The 7,981-nt window shown below is 38.8% G+C and overlaps 1 pseudogene across 1 annotated transcript; it reads left to right on the top strand.

The window, feature by feature from the left end:
* The first annotated feature begins 1,040 nt into the window (after positions 1 to 1,040).
* LOC143744339 (uncharacterized) lies at positions 1,041 to 3,090 on the top strand (annotated as a pseudogene). The gene is made up of 4 exons (XR_013205837.1): positions 1,041 to 1,083; positions 1,165 to 1,473; positions 2,504 to 2,597; positions 2,675 to 3,090. The product of XR_013205837.1 is annotated as an uncharacterized LOC143744339 (transcript).
* The last annotated feature ends 4,891 nt before the right edge of the window (positions 3,091 to 7,981 follow it).

Below are 7,981 nucleotides of genomic sequence, written 5' to 3'. Positions count from 1 at the left end.
TTTTGTAAACACGTATTTATTTCCATTTGAATTTTCTGATTTCCCATGGGCCCCCCCCTGACTGGATCTTGGTCCCCCCTGTGCCCCCCCCCCCCATTTATAAAATCCTGGAATCGCCCCTGAATTGCTGCCAGCCCAGAAAACTTAGTAGACATTGTTACAATAGTCCAAGTGACTATAGTTGCTCAACCTTAAGTTTATCAAGCGCATAGAATACTTTTTGTGCACACAAACAATGACTATTTCAGTGGCAGTGTTTCACAGAAAACCTAGAGTATGGGAGTCCCTCACTCTGGGCATGTAGACCAAATTACCGAACGATATAACGCACATTATACCAAACAAAATGCAGATGCACTATTAACTCTATTACACTATTAATTAAAACTCACAGTGAACAGCATTAAATATAAAAACACACTCAGTATTTTTACTCAGTATCTGACAGCTAGGCTAATCAAAAAGACGCACGATTAAGTGATGCATAAACTGCGGCTGCGCACACTCACGCTACGCATTTTTTTTATAATAATACTTTTGCAATAATGTATGTATACATTTATGTGTTCATTTAAAATCTGCCATTCTCTTTTCAACATTGTTAAAATAATATAAAAAACACGTGGGATCCAATCAGAGAAGTCAGCGTTAAGATCGTAAGAGCAGCGCTCATCGTGAATGGTCACTTATAGCGTGTTTTGCCTTTGGAATTATTATCCAAATAATATTATAGCAAATTTTTTTTTAGCAATTTTATTGCACTGAAGTATGAAGTATTAGCCTGGCTCCGCCCTCCTACATACTTCCGCTCAATTTTCATTTTCCTTCAGTACTACATCTGGGATTGTGCTGTAATCTTTGCAACATGAACTGGTTTAAGCATAAAGACTCCATTACAGAAGTAAATAATTTTGACGGAAGGCGGAGCTTAATATCATGATGTAGAAGCATTTTCATCTGAAGGAGGTTGTCAGAGTTCAAAGGCATCCAGTCTGAATGATACTCAAGTCTTTCAGATTCTTCTTCAGATATCTGCTATCATGATTATTTTCACTCTCCTCAGTTTGTTTTGGACGTTTATTGGTAAGATAAATATTACTTATTGCTACTTTCTACGGTTTAGTAACTGTTGGATTTATCTAATTAGGCTTTTATTTCCATTATAGGCCACAGAGGCAGATGCAATAAAACCCTTGTCAGGGGATGAAAATAGACTTGTTGGTGACACTGTTACTCTGTCCTGCAGTTACAAAGACTATACGGGTACTGTAGAGAGTTTACAATGGTACAGACAATATCCCAGATCCAAACCGGATTTCCTCCTTTACATCTTCCCAACGTGGAGTTATGAGTGAAGATAGACCAGACAGATGTTCTGCTGAAGTTCATCAAGATATTAAACAAGTGGATCTGAAGATCTCCTCTGCTGTACAGGCAGATTCTGCCATGTATTACTGTGCCCTGGTGCCCACAGTGACAGGAAATCTAACAGCATCATACAAAAACCTGCCATCCCATCATTCAAGATGAAGCTCTAAAACACTTACTTTATCTGGTCTTAAATGCCAATGTATCATCACCACATTATAGTCTCTCCTTTTGCTGAAACAATAAACACATACATTCATATAGTCTAGGCTTCACATCTCCCATATGACTGAAATTGTACAGAAAACAGTTTTGCCAGAAGATGGCGCTGTATGACTTAAAGTGAGAAAGAAGAGATGCTGTCTTTACATTTTGTGAGTTTTTCCAAAAGTATAGTCAACAATCTATGAGTTTTATCTTACATGCAGATTAATACTGTCATTCTGATGATCAAGGATGTGTGTATGTCTGACTCTGCTGTGTATTACTGTGCTCTGAAGCCCACTGACCAAACTAAAGTCAAACCACATTCAAAAACTCACGAGTTGAATCTCAGCCAAGACAGTTTAACATCTTCTTCAGATCATGAAATAGTGCTTTTAAAGAATAAATTTATACACAAAATTCTATGATAAATAGTTAAATTTTAACACAGAGATGGAGTCAGGAGACGAGCAGTGAGTAGGTCAAGAGCAGAATGACTAAAGCCTGTTTCTCAATGCAGTAATTAGCGTTGAGAGATTGGATGTAAGGTCGCTAACTATATGGGAAAGGGGGAGAGAGACTACGGCAAACTAGTGTGTGGTGTCTGTATTGCTGGAGAAAAAAAACAGAACTAGTTTGAGTGAAGCGTAAGTGTTTTTTTTGTTGCTTTATTAAAGAGTGTTCAATAAAAGAATATATATATATATTGAGTTCGCTACAGCCAACCCTGTCTACTTCTTCCTTACAATTAACCTTATCACAAACATATTCCAAAATCATACATAAAACACATTAATAGCACAGAGAAAACACTGGTGAGTGTGATTGGCTCTTTCTTCTGTTCCCCATGTGTGAAATATAGACATGATGTTGCTCAGAGAGGAGGGACTCAGTGTTCGCAGACCTGACATGATCTCATCGTGTCTGAAAGAGACTGTGGATGAAACGATTCAGTCTGACTCTTCTCACAGTGAACACTTGTACAATGGATCTTCATTCAGTTATTCTGTTCTGTGTCTCAGCTGGTGTGTGTTTCCTTAATTGATTGACTGTTTACAAATAAATCTTTCTATAAAAGCAACCCATTTCTCTTCTATTTCAGCTGCTGTCTTTGGAAATACCATCAAATCAGACAAAACAGATGTTGGTGCTGATGAGGGACAAACTGTAAAATTGTCCTGTAGTTATTCCTCCACTGGAGGTTCAGATTATCTCTTCTGGTATCGTCAGTATGGAAGATCAAAGCTTGAATTTCTTGTATCAACCCACAGTGCTGCAAAAGAAGCTCAGGTATCTGATGTAGATTCAAGAATCTCTGTAAAAATAACAAAAAAGGAACAAATCCATGTGGATCTGGAGATCTCCTCTGCTGAAGTATCAGACTCTGCTGTGTATTACTGCGCTCTGAGGCCCACAGTCACAGGAAACACAGAAACACAGTACAAAAACCTTTCCTTATTTAATCCAGTGAGAACAAGCAATACACAGAAACAAAGACTAAAATAGAATCTGTAAACTGCACATTAAATACAGAAATAACTGGATGAAAATAAATTAATTGATGTACAGATGTAAAATTACAGATAGAAAGATAAAATATTTAAATAAAATACATTGAAAAGTGAATGAAGCATCTTACGTAACATAATTAATTACATTAAATCTATACAAAGGTAGCCTATATATTTCAATCCATTATTAAATGTAACAGATAGTGCAGGTACAATGTTCCACAAGGTGTCAGTGTTCTCCGATTCTCAGGAACTGCAGCATAAAGAACAGAATACATTCATTAATATTACAAGAAAAGAGCCTGAAAAGCACATACTTTTATTGATTTTCCTTCAAAACAACATACTGTACTGATATACAATGTTTAACTTAGACAAAATGAGTTAATATTGTGCTTAATGTTTGCAGATGTGACGGCTGTGGATAACTGAGTCAAACCGAGGGACCGATATCATCAAAACAGAAGGAGAGTCTGTAACTCTGAGCTGCTCATATGATTCAGACAGTGAATATGTACGTCTGTACTGGTACAGACAATATCCCAGTGAAAAACCTCAGTATTTATTACGTGAAGGAGCTTGATCAAGCATTATAAGTTACAGCTCTGATCCTCGATATCTGTCAAGTACTTCTCGCATATTCGCTGAAATCATTATTATTAGTGCGACTATTTCAGATTCATTATTACTGTGTTCTAAGAGTTGAGGCCCAGAGACATAAAACATTAAACAAGTCGTACAAAAACTTACATAATTGATGTGTGCGTTGATGAATGTTTATTTGTGAATAAAAGCCTAAATTGAATCTGTTCAGTGTATAAAGCGATAATGTGATATGAAATTTATGAACTTTCAACCAATACATTTTGATCACAAGATTGTAAGACTGGAAAAACTGGAAGGACTTTAAGAGAGGGTCACTCTCTGAGAAAACAAAGTGTAACCCCTTTAAATTTAGGTAGTTAACAGACTCTTAACTTGGAAAAAATGTAGTAACTACTATTTTGCCACTAGAGGGCGTTTCTCCGTGACTAGTAAAATAATTGGAAAAAAAAAGTATTATTACAAAACGCAAGAGAGAGCGGAGAAAGAATAAGACGATTCAGAGTGTAACTATTCAAACAAAAGAAAGAAATAGAGTGTGAAGAAATTTTTTTTTAGTTCTTTTCTACTGAAATCCGGGGGAAGAAACATCTTTTCATACTTTTATTTCGAAGAACTCCGGTTGGTTTTTTTCTTCCTCCTTGTTTCCAGTTGATGTGTACTTCTTGAGTTGACTGCGGACGAGCGAACGGCGAGCCAACAGTGCCTAGTTGAAGGACAATGCATCTTTCACTGGAGCAAGCTCAGTATCCTTAATCTGTCATCAAACAGATAAGAGAATTCAACACACCATAGACTTTGGATACTTTGAGTGAAACTGAGTTTAAAACTACCCGGGTAGTAAATTCTTTCTGTTTTCTTTTCCCTGTCACGTGACCACTTCTGCTTCTATTTTTTTTCCTATTTCAATATTCCTTTCCTGGAAGGATCAGACTTTAAAAGGAAAAAAAACAAATAACAACACAAGGAAAAGACTTTCTGAACTGTGTTTGGGGGAACCATTTATTTTATTTGTTATACTCAACAGGCCTGATTGTATTTTATTTTATTTTTTTTGTTAACTGTATGTTTACAAACTGGTACCAATACAGTACATTTTGTTTAATATCTCAAGTTGTGTTGAAATTGCTGTCTCAATCCTCCTTTCCGAACTTAGACGTTAGCTATACTGTGCCCATTCAACCTGATCAGTTTATTTAGAACTTTACAATAGAGTGATACAACGTGTTACATATAAAAGTGGCGAGCCCAGCCAGGAGGATTCTTATTGACAGCTTTAAGTTTAACTATTATTATTATCAGACATCCAAAGCTCAAATTCAAGTGTTCTGAAATTCTTTGAAACCAACAAAGTTTGTATTTTGTTTCATATTAGTTATATTTATTTTTTGGAAAAAAAAAAAAAAAAAAAAAAGGAAAAAAAAACCATGGATCTTGAAACTGCATTTGGAGTAGATGTGCAGAAGTCCCTTTGTGTGTTAAACCTTTCTGGGACTAATCCTAATGATGACCCAGCGGCATCCTTTGCTACTTACGGAAAAGTAACTAAGGTTGTACGGGTGGGTAAACCGGATAGAGCTGGTAATACCAAAGCAATTGTCGAGTTTGATTCTGATCAGCCTATAAGTATTTTGAAGCCAGATTTCCCTTGTTATGTACCAAATGTAGCTGATGCTACAGTAACATGGCTAGTTGATAATGTAAATGTTTTGACAAAGAAAACTGACCAGACTGTGAGTCCAGTAGATATTGCTTCGCCTGATGAATCAGGTTCAGATACAGACTCAAATAGCTCTGACACTGACGGTAGTCAAACCCCTCTCCTTAAAGGGAAGACAAAGAGATTAGGTCAGAATCGTGGCTCAGTGCAAGGAACCCCCACTGCAACAGTTGTTCGACCTAAAGTGCCAAAATCCACACCTGTACAGAAGCCTGTTACTTGCATCTCCTCTGATATGCTGAACCCATCTGAAATACAAAGAATTGTAGTTGAACATGTGATTAAGAATGACACTTCTTCAGCTTCATCCATTCAAGGGTCAAAATGGCTGAAATCTTTCTCAGGTCGCATTCCAAGACCACCTGGTGAGGCAGACTTTGAGACATGGTGTTTACACGTTCAGTTGATGTTTCAAGATCGTCTGCCAACTGATGTACAGCGCAGGAAAATTCTGGAAAGTCTCCTTCCACCAGCATCAGATGTGGTCAAACAGCTGGGTCTTTCTGCTTCCCCACAAGAATATGTTGGTCTCCTTGATTCTGCATATGGTCTTGTGGAGGATGGGGATGAGATATTCGCTAAGTTCCTCAACACTTATCAGAACTCAGGTGAGAAAGCCTCTGATTTCCTCCAAAGATTGCAAATTCTACTCAGTTCTGCTGTGAAAAGAAATGGGTTGAAGAAAACAGATTCCAACCGACAGTTATTCAAGCAGTTTACTCGAGGCTGTTGGGATCAGTCCCTGCTTCTGCTGTTACAGCTAGAGTCAAAACCAGACAAACCTGAATTTGCTCAGCTTTTGCTCCAGATTAGAACTGAGGAAGACCGACGAGCTGCAAAGCTTGAAAGATTACAGCGTCACTTGGGTAGTTCCAGGGCAAAACCCTTCTTGAATGTTCATACAGTAAATGAGGCTTCACTACCCTATGATTCGAACGCAGCCATTCTCACTGCTTACCAGGCTGAAACTGAGGATCTGAGGAGACAGGTTGCAGAGTTAAAAATGCAGCTGAATTCTAAAAAGTCAAAGAAGGAGCAGAAAGCAGAATCCGAGAAGATTAAGAAGGGAAAAGAGCACACAGTGAAAGCAGAAGTTCAGGCATATCAAACAATGTCAAAGCCCCAGCCAAAAGCTTGGTTTTGTTTCAGATGCGGTGGTGATGGCCATATAGCCAGACAGTGTGCGAATCCTCCTAACAAAGATGTTGTGGATCAGAAATACAAGGAGTTGAAGGCTAAGCAAAACGAGTGGAAACTGAAGTATGGTCCACATTTAAACTAGAAAGGGTCTCGATAGAGGGACATATTGAGGCTCAAGATGATCTATTGATCCATCGTCCCAATTTGAATCAAAGTGATACTCATACACCAATTCAGTCTTTCCCAGAAGGTCCCCTAAATGGATTGGTGGGGCCCCGTTGCACTGCTTTACTTGTCATTGATGGGACCCCTTGTGAATGCCTTCTCGATTCTGGTTCACAAGTGACCACTGTGTCAGAATCTTTTTATAACTCATACTTGCAGTCACATTCAATCTTGTCCCTTGATGATATACTCGAAATCGAAGGTGCTGGAGGGCAAGTAGTACCCTATTTGGGATACCTTCATCTTAGTATTGAGTTTCCAGAAGAAATTGCTGGAAGGACAGCAGAAGTCCGTACATTAGCTCTGGTGGTTCCTGACTGCAAAACCAACAGTGAAATTCCAGCCTTAGTTGGGACAAATACTCTGGATGCATTGTACAAAGTTTGTACTAAAGGTCTTGAGAGTCATCGCAGAAGCCCCCAGAGCCATGTATATACAGCTCTTGTAAAAGAATTGAGTAACCGACATAAAATTGAGCTGAGGAATGGGAGGGTTGCGAATGTGAAGCTCCAAGGCAAAGTGGCCCATACAGTTTCTGCCGGTCAGAAGATGGTATTGACTGGATATGCAAGGAATGTTTCTCTGCCTTTGGGTACACCTATTATTATCGAGCCCTTTTCCCATTCCAATTTACCAAGTGGGCTTCTGTTCTGTAATTATGTTCTCACTTGCCCAGCCAGGACTTCTTTCAGGGTGCCTGTTCTTGTGCAAAACTGCACAGATCATGACATTACAGTACCGTCAAAGAAGATCATAGCTGAGCTTTCAGTACCACTTTCTCTTTCCAATCCTACACAAACTGTATCAAAAGATTCCCCGCTTGCAGTGCCGTGTGCAGAAGTGTGCTCAGACACTAAAGGCTCCATCACTCTTGACTTTGGCGAATCTCCTTTGCCAGAAGAGTGGAAAGCTAGGATCACGCAACAATTTAATTCCATTCCAGAAGTCTTTGCTCTCAGTGATCTGGACTATGGCCATACTACTGAAGTCAAACATCGAATTCGTCTTTCTGATTCTACTCCGTTTAAACAACGAGCAAGGCCAATTCATCCATCAGACCTTGAAGCGGTGAGACTCCATCTTAAAGAGCTGCGCGACGCTAACATAATCCGCGAGTCAGAGAGCCCTTTTGCTTCACCCATTGTGGTAGTGAAAAAGAAAAATGGTGCCATAAGACTCTGTGTTGATTATAGAAAACTGAATAGCCAGA

Source organism: Siphateles boraxobius, unplaced genomic scaffold (genome assembly GCF_051911475.1).
Source record: "Siphateles boraxobius isolate OS27281-9 unplaced genomic scaffold, OSU_SipBor_1 1, whole genome shotgun sequence".
In the NCBI taxonomy this organism is placed as follows: Eukaryota; Metazoa; Chordata; class Actinopteri; order Cypriniformes; family Leuciscidae; genus Siphateles; species Siphateles boraxobius.
This window is presented reverse-complemented; position numbering and strand designations above follow the sequence as displayed.